At 33.5% G+C, this 15504-nt stretch overlaps 2 protein-coding genes across 2 annotated transcripts in view; both read left to right on the forward strand.

Annotated features, from left to right (window-relative positions):
- LOC136841644 (uncharacterized) overlaps positions 1 to 15504 on the forward strand; it is a 226367-nt gene that overhangs the window by 152261 nt on the left and 58602 nt on the right. The window lies entirely within an intron of this gene.
- The window catches only part of LOC136841646 (phosrestin-2-like), a 175014-nt gene continuing 168565 nt past the window's right edge, over positions 9056 to 15504 (forward strand). Inside the window, exon 1 of the mRNA XM_067108774.1 lies at positions 9056 to 9183. The gene's annotated coding sequence lies outside the window, so the exon portion shown is untranslated. The remainder of the gene's footprint in view (positions 9184 to 15504) is intronic.

Here is a 15504-nt window from a genome sequence, read left to right on the forward strand (position 1 = left end):
CCTATGACTTTTACAATTGCCATCTGTTTTTATATTATTTATAATATATATATATATATATATATATATATATATATATATATATATATATATATATATATATATATATATAAGTGGCAATTGTAAGACTCATAAACAAGCATATAAAAATAATAAGTAAATAAATAAATGGAAGTTGTAAAATAATTAAATAAATAAATAAAAAAAATATATATATATACACATTCTTGTATTTTTTCAAACAATGTGAATTATGTTATGGATTTTACAAGGCAATACGCAGGGTGTTTTGATATTGCGTTATTTTTCGGTTACAATAGGAATAACTTAAAAGGTTTTGCACCATACCAGAGGTTGTCATTTATTTTGTTTATTTGTTTGTTTATGCTAAAAGTACTTTTATATTTATTAGTTACTTTCTTATTTTTAAAAATATTTTTTATTATTGTGGTATGGCATTAATTTAATGAATTTTACACAAGAGTTTTTAATTTATTTTGTTTATGAATTTATTTTGTAATGTCCATTTTAATTAATTTACATTTTAAATATATTTATTTTACAATATTATTAACTCAGGAATTTTACACCATTTATTCATCTTTATTTGTTTTACAATTGCCCTTCATTTTTATTTTTATAGAGGCTGTTATTTAGTTATTTATTTATTTGCAGTAGCCATTTATTATGTTTTTTACTTATTTAGTTGTTAATTTAATCATTTAATTTTTTGATTATTTATTTATGTACAATGTCATTAGCTTGATGGATTTTACAATATACCTGGGGTTTTCATTTACTTTTGTGTATATATTTATGTACTTATTGTACAATGGATATTTTCTTATTTATTTATTTCACAATGGTATAATGTAAGAGACATTATACCATTCCAGAGGTTGACATTTATTTACTTGTTTATTTTCTTGTTTTATTTTATAATGGCATTCACTGTAGGGATTTTACAGCATACAAGTGGTGTCGTGTATTTTGTGTATTATTGTATTGTGTTATTCAACAGTGGCCATTTTCTTTACGTACTTTTTAAATTTTACAGTGGCAATAATTTGAGACATTACACCATACCAAAGGCTGCCATTCACATGGTATGTTTAATTACTTATTCATTTGTTCTATAATAGTATTACCATGCAAGAGGATGTGATGTATATTGGTCATTTATTTATTTTAGAATTTTCCATTTATTTTTTTGTTTATTTAGTAATGTATTTATGTTACAATGGCATTTTATACCAGACCTAATGTGGTCATTCATTTGCTTTATGTATATAATATATTGACAGTTGCTATTTATTTTTTATTAATTTATTCATTTTTTGAATTTACAATAGCATTAAATTGAGGGATTTTACACCATAACAGAGGTTGTTTTTTAATTTTTGTATTTATTTATTTTTTGAATTTACGGTGGACATAATGTGCTGATTTTTTATATTTTAGCTTATTTATTTATTTATTTATTTATTTATTTATTTATTTTACTATGCCAGTAACTTCATGGATTTTACACGAATCCAGAGGTTGTCATTTATTTATTTGTTTATTTATTTATTCACTTACTTACATTTATTTTGCAGTGGCCAATTATTCGTTTATTTTTTCATTTTTTGTTTATTTACTTTACCATGGCATTAAGTTAAAATATTTTACTCCAAACCAGCCGTTGTCATTAAGTTTATTTTTTTAGTTATTCATTTTACATTTCCCGTGTATCTTAATGGAATTGACGCCATAGCAGAGGTTGTCGTGTACTTTGTAATATCTTTACATATCTAACAGTGGCCATTGGTTTTTTTATTTGTTGATTTTTTGTTTACTTCTCAGATTCACAGACTTAAGGGATTTTACACCAAACCAGAGGTTGTCATTGATTTCTTATTTTCTGTATTTATTTATTTATTTATTATACAATGCTTATTTACTTTATTCATTTTTTTACAGTTGCATTAACTTGAGGGATTTTACATACAACATAAGGCTGCCGTTTATTTTGTTTTTAATTTATTCATTTATTTTCCAGTGAGTGTTTTTTTTATATTTTTAAAATGTTGTTAACATCAGGGATTTTACACAAAACTAGTGGGTGTCACTGACAACACACACACATATATGTGTGTATATATATATATATATATATATATATATATATATATATATATATATATATATATATATATATATATATATATATATATATTTCAATGGCAACATCGTACTGGATTTTCAACACCCCAGAGGTTGTCTATTATTATTTATATTCATTTATTAGTTTTTTTTATTTAGTTTAGTGTTTATTTTTTTTATTTTGCTGTGGCATTAACCCAAGTGATTTTACACCATACATTAGTTGTCATTTACTTCTTTATATTTATTAATTTGTTTATTTTACAATGATAATAAATCGAGGGACTTCACACCATTCCAGAGTCTGCCATTTATATTGGTTATTTTCTGTTTATTTATGTAGAGATTTTATTTATTTTCCAGTGGTATTAACTTATTAGATTTTACACTATGCCAGAGGATGGCATATATATATAGTTTATTTATTTTTTCATTAACATTTATTTATTTATTTATTTTACTATTGATATTTATTTGTTGTTAATATATTTATTTTTATATTTATCTGAAAATACCATTAACTTAGGGATTTTACACTTCGTCAGAAGCAGCCATTTGAATTGTTTATTTTTTATTTGTTTTACATTAACATTCGCTTACGGGATATTTGAAGATTTGCCAATAAATTGTTGAAGCTACATGTGCATTAGTACTTGAAGAAGCTGAATATGTATATATATATATATATATATATATATATATATATATATATATATATATATATATATATATGCAGTGGTGGCGCACTGGTATGATTCGCGGCTACCAGTCAAAGAGGGCCGAGGTTCAAATCCCGCCGCTCACCGGTGGCCCGTCAACCTAACGGTCCGAAAAAACCCGAGAGGTTCAGCAGGAGAATAGATACCAGCCCTCCTTCTGGGTAGTTAAACAGTGGGCATAGCGACACACTGGTCACGTGTCATATGCATTGGGACCTGTCCCCACTGGCTGTCGGCCTAAGAAACAGATCAGCGCCTGCCCAATGAGCCTACAGAGGCCCAGGAGGACTTTAACTTTAATATATATATATATATATATATATATATATATATATATATATATATATATATATATATATATATATATATATATATATATATATATATACACACACACATACATACATACACTACTCTGATTAAAACAGTTGTGTTACTCATTTTTCTTATTCCTTTTTCAATTTTTGTTTTCTTATCATTACCGATGGGTGAAATGATAATTTTCAAACTATATAGTCACTTGCCCGATGAAGACATCTATTTTATTCAGCTCTATAGGCCTCTCCATTAGCATCAGAGTTCGAGTCTCCGGCCGGCTGATGAAGAGTTAGAGGAATTTATTTCTGGTGACAGAAATTCATTTCTCGCTATAATGTGGTTCGGATCCCACAATAAGCTGTAGGTCCCGTTGCTAAGTAACCAGTTGGTTCTTAGCCACGTAAAATAAGTCTAATCCCTCGGGCCAGCCCTAGGAGAGCTGTTAATCAGCTCAGTGGTCTGGTAAAACTAAGGTATACTTTTTTTCTCCATTAGCATGACATCTAGAACCATCGAAGTCATCAAGAACTACATACAGTATTTTTGAAGGCTTCGTGAGGAATGCTTCAAAGAAATGCAATGGAGCCGAAATGTTCTTTGGAATTTCGAAGGTCGTGGAATTTATTTCAGTTCAAGGTTTTTAACACGCTGAAAAAAGAGTAATCATTTTTTCATAAATGAAACTATTTAATGCAAAATTGAGGGCTCTGATTTTTCTTGGATCAGTGATACTGTTTACAAATTATATATATATATATATATATATATATATATATATATATATATATATATATATATGTGTGTGTGTGTGTGTGTGTGTGTATATATATATATATATATATATATATATATATATATATATATATATATATATATATATATATATATATATATATGGGTGTGTGTGTGTGTGTGTATATATATATATATATATATATATATATATATATATATATATATATATGTACGTACGTATGTATGTATGTATGTATATGTATGTATATATATATATATATATATATATATATATATATATATATATATATATATATATATATATATATATATATATATATATATATATATATATATAAGTTATAATCACTCTGTCACGTGATTTATGTCTCTCATTATCACCAGGAAAATTGAAGACTGGGTGTAAATCCTATCCTGACCGGTTTCGCAATTATTTATAAGCCATTATCGAAGGACTGATACAAAGTGGTTCAAATTCCAACTTATAAGCTCCGTGGACAGTACAAAGAAACATGCAAGTGTGGATTTTTTGGTTTCCAGCCGTCCATATGTTTGTTTGTACTGTCCCCTTAGTTTATACATTGTGAATTTCTACCACTACGTATCAGTCCTTCTATGATGGCTCAGAAGTAAATGCGAAACCGGTCAGGATTTACACCAGTTCTTTAATTTTCCCAGGGGTAATGAGACCCATACATACATACCTATATACATACGTATATACCGTGTCTGTATCGTCAAAAATGAAGACAAAGGTACTGTACTACCATTGTTCATACTTAACGATACAATGGTAAATAAGGCTGGACGACGACGATTCTACACTGTGGATTCATAACCAGTAGACTGACGTTGTTTCCTGCCATACATTATATATATATATATATATATATATATATATATATATATATATGTAGCATCGTACTGATTATGGGACACAGGTTAGTTTTCCCGCTACCTACATCATAATTTCTTCATATTTTTTGCACTTGGATCTTAGGGCTTTGTTGTGACAAGCGTACCCAAAAAAAGCGCGAAGAATTCGAGAGGTTAAGAGGGCTTTGTGGCCATTACAATTACGTTATATATATATATATATATATATATATATATATATATATATATATATATATATATATATATATATATATATATATATATATATTTATATATATGTATGTATATATACTGTATACATTATATATATATATATATATATATATATATATATATATATATATATATATATATATATATATATATATATATATATATATATATATATATATATATAAAATGCGAAGTCTTGTGTTGTATATTTTGCCGGAAACAGTGGATAGTGAGCCATGACATCACAATTTTTCTGTGAAACGATAATATGTACATGATTAAATGAATATTTTTGTACTCATATAACCCGCGTTTCCATTTGACAACATGGAGAAAAAATACTGAATACTCGATGTGTCCTCGTTCAGCGTTGTGGCATAAGGTAACATGAGTGGTAATTTCACAGAGCGCAGTGGCTATTCAGACAAAAATTTCATTAGTTGCACTCCGCTGCTGAGACTTCGTGTGATGTGTAATTGCCGGGCCATTCTCTCTCTCTCTCTCTCTCTCTCTCTCTCTCTCTCTCTCTCTCTCTCTCTCTCACTCTATCATTTGAAATTTCTTACACTTAAAGTAAGGTAATCTCAGTCCTTAAAGAATTGTATGTGGGTTGGAAGAATTTAGACACCTTAAATCAAAGAATTTATTTCGGACAGAATAGGGTATCAGGCTTTTTGTCAACCGCTCGTTATTTTGAAGTGTGATGAATAGTGGCTAACAGCGCAGTGAAGCCTTGCAGTTAATAATGGCTGTAAATGAGACAGGCAAGTTCTCTGTCTTTAAACGTATATGGTGTGCCGCATTTGTGCTGTAAGTATCAAGAAACAAAGTAATTGATATTTAAGCAAGCTAAGAAGAAGAATCCATGATAGTGATAGTAAATTCCCCATTTGGAATGAGTGAATTCATGAAAAATCACCGAAGACAAAGAATGCAATCGATCACTCCAGTCGAAGGACTTGCCTTTGAAACTAAATTCTGCATTAGAGTAGACTGCATCTTATTGAACTTCCTGCTCCATAATCCGTTGTTTCTTAAGGAAGGAAGAGTTGTTTGGCGTCTGAGCTGGAAATTTTGCCTCACTTCCTTCTTGGAATCCCCGTAGGAGGTAGTGCCGTTAGTGCACCTCACGGGGTGCGCTATAGACATTACCAAAGGTTCTTGCAGCGTCCCTTCGGCCCCTAGCTGCAACCCTACCTCCCCTTAACATTGCTCTCTTAGACATAGGAGTTTTTCGGTCATAAAATTGCAAGATGGTCTGCTCCGCTTCTTCTGTACTGTAGTACTTTCCTGGTCAACTGGCTTTATATAGACATGAATCTCTACTTGACTTCTGCGCTCTCAAGTTAGTCGTATAAATGTAGATCTCTGTCTTGTGTTCAACTTCGAAAATTGAAATATTTTATTATTTTGGCCTTCAATCAAATTTATCAGAATTTTGAAAGAAGTAATAACGTTAGAATTTTAAGGTAATTTAACATATGATGTATTCAAAACCTTCGAAAGTACAACAGCCTCTTGTCTAAAGCAGATAGCTGCATCTAGAGAGCATTTTATACGTGCAGATAGCTTACATTAGTTTGGCATTTGCTTTCATATGAAGTGAAATTTATGAAAGTAATTTTTTTTTTCATGAAATAATATGTATATTTTCATGTAAGATGTTCGGTACTTTTCAGCAATCAACAAATGTCAAGTATTACTAAAGCTAAGGATTAGAAAGGCTCGACTGGGTAGTGTTGGAGAAACTGCTTCGCTCGGAATGTAGGATCTTTGCTTGTGGAGTCCTAACAAGTCTTGAGCACTTGGGGTACCTTAAGCTATTCTGACCATACCCATGCCACGGTGCCTCTCCTGCAGAAAGGCCACTCGTCAATTACCAAGCGACGAAGGCCACTTTAGACGTACTTCTGTAAAATTCTTTAAAACCCATCGAGTGTCTGGTGACTCAGCTGCATCAAGTGCCTTATAGTTTGTGGATTTCCAGTGTCTGAACCAGCTTGGAGGATCTGTGGGACGAACAACCTTCTCCCAGAAGGATAGTTGAAAATGGGAATGGTAGCACCTCCAGCAGATACCCTTAAGAGGAAAAAGCCGTAGATAAATATGCATATTGTTTCATTCTGAACACGTGTAGGGGTTAGTAGGGATGTGATCGTATAAACATCACAGTATGAAATTAAAATTAAAACACTTCGCTATAAAATCAATTTTTTCGTAATCCTATGGCGCACATTCAGAGACTAAAATCTTCAAGTACAATTTAGAAACGAATACACATACGCACGGACGTATACTGACAAATATATATGTGTGTACGTGTGTGTGTGTATTCGTATCTAAATTGTAGCTGAAGATTTTAAAGTCTGAATGTGCGCCATAGGATTACGAAAAAATTGTTTGATTTTACAGTGAAGTGCTTCATTTTTAATTTCATATTGTGATCTTTATACGATCACATCCCTACTAAACCCTACACGTGTTCAGAATAAAACAAGACAGCAGTTCGGTGTACAATAGCGAGAGGAATGTTAAGAGGGGGCAATGTGAAACGGGGCCGTGTTATTGCGTGCAAGAATTTCATGATTTAGTCGACGTAAAATGAACATTACAAAATCTTTGTATTAAAAAGTTGTACGCAGCCTGGGCAGTCTTGATATACTGTACTGTACTATACTGTATTCCCATGTTTAGGAATGAAAAGTGAGCACTTCTTTTTGTGCGGTCTGTTTTTAAATGTATTGACGTCCGTGTAGAAGATTTTAAAATTTTGTACATGGACAGAAGCTTGAATTCTTTAGAGATAAAACAATCAAACTTTAAAGTTGTTGTTGTTCGTCCTCAGTTCTGCCAACCGTACACATCCACGACCATCCCAGAAATATAAGAACGTCACATTTTCACTTCGTATAACGGAAAAGATTTAGTTACCTAATCACAGAGGTCCCTATAAACCTTATTCTTTGAGAATCGTCTTTTTTAGTTTTCTGTAAAAGAAAACTATTGTGCCGGCTTTGTCTGTCCGTCCACACCTGCTCAGTGGTAAAACTAAGGTATACTTTTTTTTTTTTCTGTCCGCCTTCAGATCTTAAAAACTACTGAGGTTAGAGGGCTGCAAGTTGGTACGTTGATCATCCACCTTCCAGTCACCAAACAAACCGAATTGCAGCCCTCTAGCCTCAGTAGTTTTTATTTTATTTAAGGTTAAAGTTAGTTATGACCGTGTGTCTAGCAACGCTATAGGACAGGCCACCACCAGGCCGTGGCTGACAGTTTCTTGGGCCGCGGCGCATGCAGCATTATACCGGGACCACCGAAAGATAGACATATTTTCGGTGGCCTTGATTATAAGCTGTACAGAAAACCTGATTGCGCCGAAAAAACTTCGGCGCATTTTTTACTTGTTCAATATAGTACCGAATATTTTTAAAGAAGAAGTTCGATTTTCTTAAACTTAGGTGAAAAGTTACGATCTAGATAATCATGTATAATTATTACTTTCGACCGATTTTTCTGCAGCGTGAATTGACAAAATTTTATGTCCCCACAAAGGGAGCATCGTTATTCGCTTTCTTCCGCCTTTTGTTATTTTCATGGTAAAGAAAAGAGGCTCCTGGTAATAGGCAACCACGCATTTGAATGTTGTTAAAAAAAAAATGGTTGATTCTGGAAGGGCAACAGCGACGAGAAACACGGACACATAACGGAAGCCTCACAACTTTTGACTACTGCTTGTCTAGGGAAACGATTCACGCCGTGGGTAAAAGGGCCGACCCGTCAAGTATATAAGTCTGCCAAACTTCTATAAACCAGTTCCAAAGTCGGCTGCTATAATCTCAAGACCCTACATGGCGACTTCATTGTTCCGTTTTCACAGAGCGTGACGTTGCCTCCTTCCCTCCTTTTTACTGAACTAGCTTTGGCACTCCAACGTCAGTTATTGTAACCACGGCGACGTTGCTCTCCGCTATCCCCACCACGCCCCCACTCTCTTCATCCTCCTCCTCCTCCTCCTCCTCCTCCTCCTCCTCCTCCTCCTCCTCCTCCTCCGCGATATCTTGTCTCGTTCTGTGAAGGCTCACTCAGTCTCTCGGTGTGTGTGTTACCGATCAGTCTAACCTCGAACGCGTCTTTGGTGAGTAGAAAGGAGTCTCGTTTTCCCTTTTCCCGCCTTCGTTTCCCCCTACGTGACGTAATGTGTTGTGCGAGTCTTGATGTTTTATGCTTATAGAATCGTGAAAGATCATACGTTTAGTGGCTTTACCCATGTTTACACTACCGTGATATTATAAACATATTTAATGTGCATTTTATTTTTGAGTAACTTTTCGTGATGGTTTTTTCAAGTAGCAAACGATCTGTTGCTTAAGGCAATATACACACATCTCAGTGGTTGTACGGAATATTACACTAGAATGAAATGAATCACAATTGATTGATTAACATTTTACGTAAAAACGATAATATTCTGTTGCACTGAAAGATATTATATGGCTTGCATGACAATAATAGCTTTAACCAAGCTTGCATACGCAGACATACACGCGCATATATACATATATATGTATGTATGTATATATATATATATATATATATATATATATATATATATATATATATATATATATATATATATTTATGACATACAGTATATTATATACATATATACATTTGCAGATATATTTAATGTATATATGTTATATATTGATATATATGTATATATATGATATAAATACACACACATATGTAAATATAAATGTATGTGTGTAAATATATACAGTATACATTATATTTTATATATATATATATATATATATATATATATATATATATATATATAGTTATGTATGAATGTATGTATTGCAACTTACTCCTTACAGACGTGGGAAGGTATTACCATTTCTTTCAGCAAGTAGTAATTGGATGATGTTGTCATTCCATCGTTTGTATTTGTATAACTGGCTCCACTCCGCGTACTCGTGCCCGATTACAGAAGTGAATAATCCATAATAAATGTTATTGAGAAATTCATTGACGCTTATAAATCCGTTCCTTGAATGGCCTACATTAAAACGATCTGTCAGCCAACGGTTCAGTGAAGATTACAGTAGATTGAGAATAAGGCTTCCTTGCTCCGTGGTGCTGAGTTCTGCAAAAGGAACTGTAACTGGCTACGCCGAGAAAAAAAAAAAGTAAACACTTGTAGGTGTTTTTCCCCTGGCGTGGAGAATATATGTGTCATTGGGGTCTTTTCACTCGATGTGGAGTTCTTGCCTGTGGTGCCCCTGAAATTGATCCTTGATTTCTCTTTCCTGGACACGATGTCTGTATTTGTTTCCTGGATGTCAAGTGCCTCTCTCTCTCTCTCTCTCTCTCTCTCTCTCTCTCTCTCTCTCTCTCTCTCTCTCTACGGTTTCTCTTTTCAAGATGCGAAGTCTGTTGATCAAGTATGACGCAATTTTTCCCGTAGGGGGTTAGTGCCGTCAGTGCACCTCACGTGGCGCACTTTTAGGTATTGCTTAAGGGCCCTTGCAGCCTCCCTTCGGCCCCAAGCTGCAACCTCTTTCATTTCTTTTGCTGTACCTCCGTTCTTATTCTCTTCCATATGATTATCCACCCGCTTAACAATTGTTTCGCAGTACAACTGCGAGGTTTTCCTCCTGTTACACCTTTCAGACCTTTTTTACTGTCAATTTCCGTTTCAGCGCTGAATGACCTCGTAGGTCACAACGCTTGGCCCTTGTCCTGAATTGTATATTCTATGATGAAATTTCTCTGGGAGTTTGCTTCATGAACTCGGAAGTCTTTGAACGCGTTTTTCCGTTGTCATTTTCTTCCCGGGATATGAACTGTATTAAGGAGGATTGAGAAGTCTTCCCCTTTTATTCGAGTGTTGCTGTTGGTTGTGGGGGGTGGGAGGCTCTGTTGCTTGTAAGACATGGCAGGTCTGTCTGACTTCCCCTTAAATTACTGTATAATAATAATAATAATTAAATCCTATTCGCACAGTCATTCAGTTACTTCGAAGTGCAATGGAGGCTTATGGCAAGTTTCTGCATGTAAGGGATGGGTAGTAATTGTTGTTACCTTCCTCAATTTCCTTTTGTTTTTTCCTCCTGCTTAAAAATACGTAGTTGGCCTGGCTGTTTGGTGCATTTCTTTTGAATTTCTTATTATAGGAAGAACTGAGGCTGTGATATTAACATTGGCAATGTATAGAAAATGGAGGACGAGTATGAAAGCAATAATACTTGAAAATATCATAATATATGAGTTGGCAGTTCTTTTGGTAACTAATATATGTATGTATATATATATAAATATATATATATATATATATATATATATATATATATATATATATATATATATATATATATATATATATATATATATATATTAGTTCGTGCTCTGGAAAGCTAAACCAAGGAGAAGCAGAGAAAATGCGCCGAAGAAACTTCGGCGCAATCGAGTTTTCTGTACAGCCGCTACAACTGATAATCAAGACCACCGAAAATAGATCTATTTTTCGGTGGTCTCGTTTTAATGCTGTATGAGCCGCGGCCCATGAAACTTTAACCACGGCCCGGTGGTGGCCTATCCTATATTGTTGCCTGAATCACCATTATGGCTAACTTTAACCTTAAATGAAATAAAAAAACTACCGAGGATAGAGGGCTGCAATCTGGTATGATTGATGACTGGAGGGTGGATGATCAACATACCAATTTGCAGCCCTCTAGCCTCAGGAGTTTTTAAGATCTGAGGGTGGAGAGGATACATTAATTTTGGAGCAGGGATTGTGACATGATCTATGAAAACATCGCCCCCCACCCCCAACTCCCCCCCCCCAAAAAAAGGAACGTAATTGTTATTTGTCAAACAGTTGTGTTACATAAACAAATTAGCCTTCGTCTTATTCATCTACATATTAAAAAATATATTTTACGAGTAAAATCTCCATTGTTAGATCATTAATAATGTCAACAAAACTGCAGATTTCGTGTTTTTGTTTCATAAGTTTTTCTTATATATCAGATAAATCTAATCTTTTAATATCTTTAACTGATGAAATGTTATAATGAAATATTTCTTTTTCATGACGACTTGGAAAAGTGTCTAGTGGCCATTTTGGATAAAAAAACTTCCTTATACTAAATTTACTTATGTATATGTACATGTGTGTGCATTATTTATATATATATATATATATATATATATATATATATATATATATATATATATATATATATATATATATATATATATATATATATATATATAAAATAGCTATCAAGGTGGCAACCAGGAAAAAGGCGTCCATACACCAAATCCCAATTTATTCATGCCGACGGCGTTTGGCGATGTCATATTATGTTATCAAGGCTGAAATTGACACTTCTCACTAAAAATCACTAAAAACGTAAAAAAAGTAAAAGATATCACTAAAAAAGACACGAACATGACTTACCTAAACTGAGCTAAAAAGTAAGTAAAACATCTAAAAAACAAAGAGGGTAACTAAAAACAGAGGTGCAGACCAAAATATAAACAAACTAGCATTTATTTGATATAACGGTTATGTGGAGAGTGTCTGGATGTTTGACGAGGGAATAATGGCAGCTTTTTATCAGGATGATTTCGAACGTAGCGAGCTCCTCTTCTTCACCATTTCAACAAGCGTTCCCTGCAGGGGGCCAGCCGTCAGTGCACCTCACGTGGTGCACTGTAGGCATTACTTACGGGTCTTTGCAGCATCCCTTCGGCCCCTAGATGCAACGTCTTTCAGTCCTTTTACAGTACCTCCATTCATATTCTTTCTTTCATCTTACTCTCCACCCTCTCCTAACATTTGTTTCATAGTGCAACTGCAACTTAGTGTCAATTTTCCTTTCAGCGCTGAATGACCTATAGGTCCCAGCGCTTGGCCTTTGGCCTAAATTTTGTATTCTATTTTATCAACAAGCGTTAACATGCACTGTTTATATGCTTGTACGTCAGTGTATGTGGGTTTGAATTTTTAAGTAAAGATAATTTTTTATACAGAACAAATTTGTTTTGGTGACTTGGCCCCGTTTTTTTATCCGCGTCTTTCATAATGCCGTTGACTGATGAAATACAGTACATTACTTGATTTAACTTGTTCCTCCTTTTGTGTTGTTAAAGTACTGCCCCTACTGATGTACTGTTTATACATACTTGGCTGTTTGCTGTTTATACATACTTGGCTGTTTGCTGGTCTAGTGCCAGGCCGCCCGGGAATGTAGTGTGCATTGATAATTATTTATTGTTTTCTGATGATTATTGTAATGTCCAGTGTTAAATTTCATTTCCATTATATTTCAGTGCATTGCCTGTGCTATTTTCTCCCTCTTTCATTTGTCAGTGTTCCTTTGCTTACAGGCGACAGATGTTTGTTGAAAGGTTGTGATTATGTTGCTGCAGTTAATTATACGTGTATTGTGGGGATGACAGTTAATTCACATACAGTATTTTTTTTCTCATTGTTATGCCTTTTTATTTGTGGATGTAGAATTGACCTGCTTCTGGTGAGGCTTGTGTGCAGATGTATGAATAGCCTTCAAAACTGTCGAAAATTATTATCATAAATGTTATGTACTAAGGTTTCACCAATCATTTCGAGATATATGAACGAACAGCTACTATTTTCCTCATCTTCTCAATGCAAAAGAGACTGGTTCCGGAGTACTTTTATAAAACTGAATGCAGGGCTGATCATCTTTCTCATGTGTGATAAAGGTAATAATACTCTCTAGGTAGTGGGTTAGTCATGAACATTGAAACATCTCTTTCGAGAAAACTAATTGAAATTTATGATATGCCCCGGAAGCATCCCTCGCTGAAAATGATTAACCAAAGACGTCATCTGGGTGATTCCGATTATACTCCAAAATGTGGTAAGACAGTATTATCATCTACTATTGCTTACATTGTACAAAGATAATGTGAGTGTATCAGATACGACACTTTTTAAGACTACAAACACGGTCGGTAGATTTTTTATTCCATCTTCATGACTGGTTTTCATCTGTGGGAAATTCATGGTTGCTCACGTTATGGTTATCAGTATCCCTTAGTAGACTTAATTAAATGTTTACTTATTGAATATGATCACATTTTCTTGGCTGTAAGCCTAACAAGAAGAAGAAATCAAATTGCAGATTGTTGGCACACATTTCCTCAAGATTTTGCTCTTGTATTCATATATTCAAGGAATGATCCACTTCAGGTTTGTAGTTAAAGGCGACTGGAAACAGTCGTAAGGCTGCTCTGGGTGAGGGGATGACTCCAGTCTAGATAAGTAGATATGACAAAGAAAGATACTGAAGAGAGAATCATTAAGAGTTTGGATTCCAACTTGAGTCGCATGTTACGAGCTTCTATAGGGGGCGGGGGATTCCGCCGACTCGGAACTCATAAATCGTACAGGATTCCGCTAGTTTGCGTTTTTAAAAGACACAAAATAAAGCCATTTTTGTGCGTCATCAGTATGAAATCTCTGTCATGTTGGGAAGATTCGCTGAATCTTACAAAAACTTTTGATGCGTCGCATTTCGTATGGTTTGGGGCTATATATTGCAAAGAGGTGAATCAGATTTTATGTCTCTCTCTGAATTTTTAAGAAGTTTAAAACTTGTTCTTTGGAAGCTTGAATTTCAGGTTAATGGCCCCTGTGGGCTTGTTCCATATGAATAGGTTTCATCTGCTGTATAATAATAATAATAATAATAATAATAATAATAATAATAATAATAATAATAATTTCTAGTAATGAATACGAAAAAGTCTTATCGAAGCCCTGAGATCGTTTGTTATCAAATCTCATTCACAAAATGAAAATTTATTATTTGGAATAAATGGTTAGTACGGTGAGAGGGAAAGAAAGTGTGAATGTTAATTGGCAAGTATTTGCATACGTAGTATAGTGCGCAGTTCTATTAAAATATATTACTCAAGTATCACGTTCAGTGAGTGGTGGTAAAGTAAAAAATTTACCCTAGATATACCCACAAGGACGTTTCCTCACGCACGCGTATACACACACACACACACACACACACACACACACATATACATATATATATATATATATATATATATATATATATATATATATTAATATATAAATATGCATAAGTATACTTCTGTGTGTGTATATGTAGATACATATACATACATACATGTTTATATATATACGTATATGTATGTGTGCGTGTGTGAGAGAGAGTGATTATCCGTCTGTCTGTCACACATCAGTTCATATTCATAAATTCAGTCTCTCATAACGTACATTTTTTTCATTCCATGTGACATTCACGAGTATACGAGTACAAGCATCTTTATGTAATGAACAGGTATTTATGTTAAACGTTGCCTTATTGGTTCAGAAAGCTTCTTCTTGATCATGAGTAGTTCATTATGAGACCTGGTGTTC

This window comes from Macrobrachium rosenbergii, chromosome 9 (genome assembly GCF_040412425.1).
Source record: "Macrobrachium rosenbergii isolate ZJJX-2024 chromosome 9, ASM4041242v1, whole genome shotgun sequence".
Lineage (NCBI taxonomy): Eukaryota > Metazoa > Arthropoda > Malacostraca > Decapoda > Palaemonidae > Macrobrachium > Macrobrachium rosenbergii.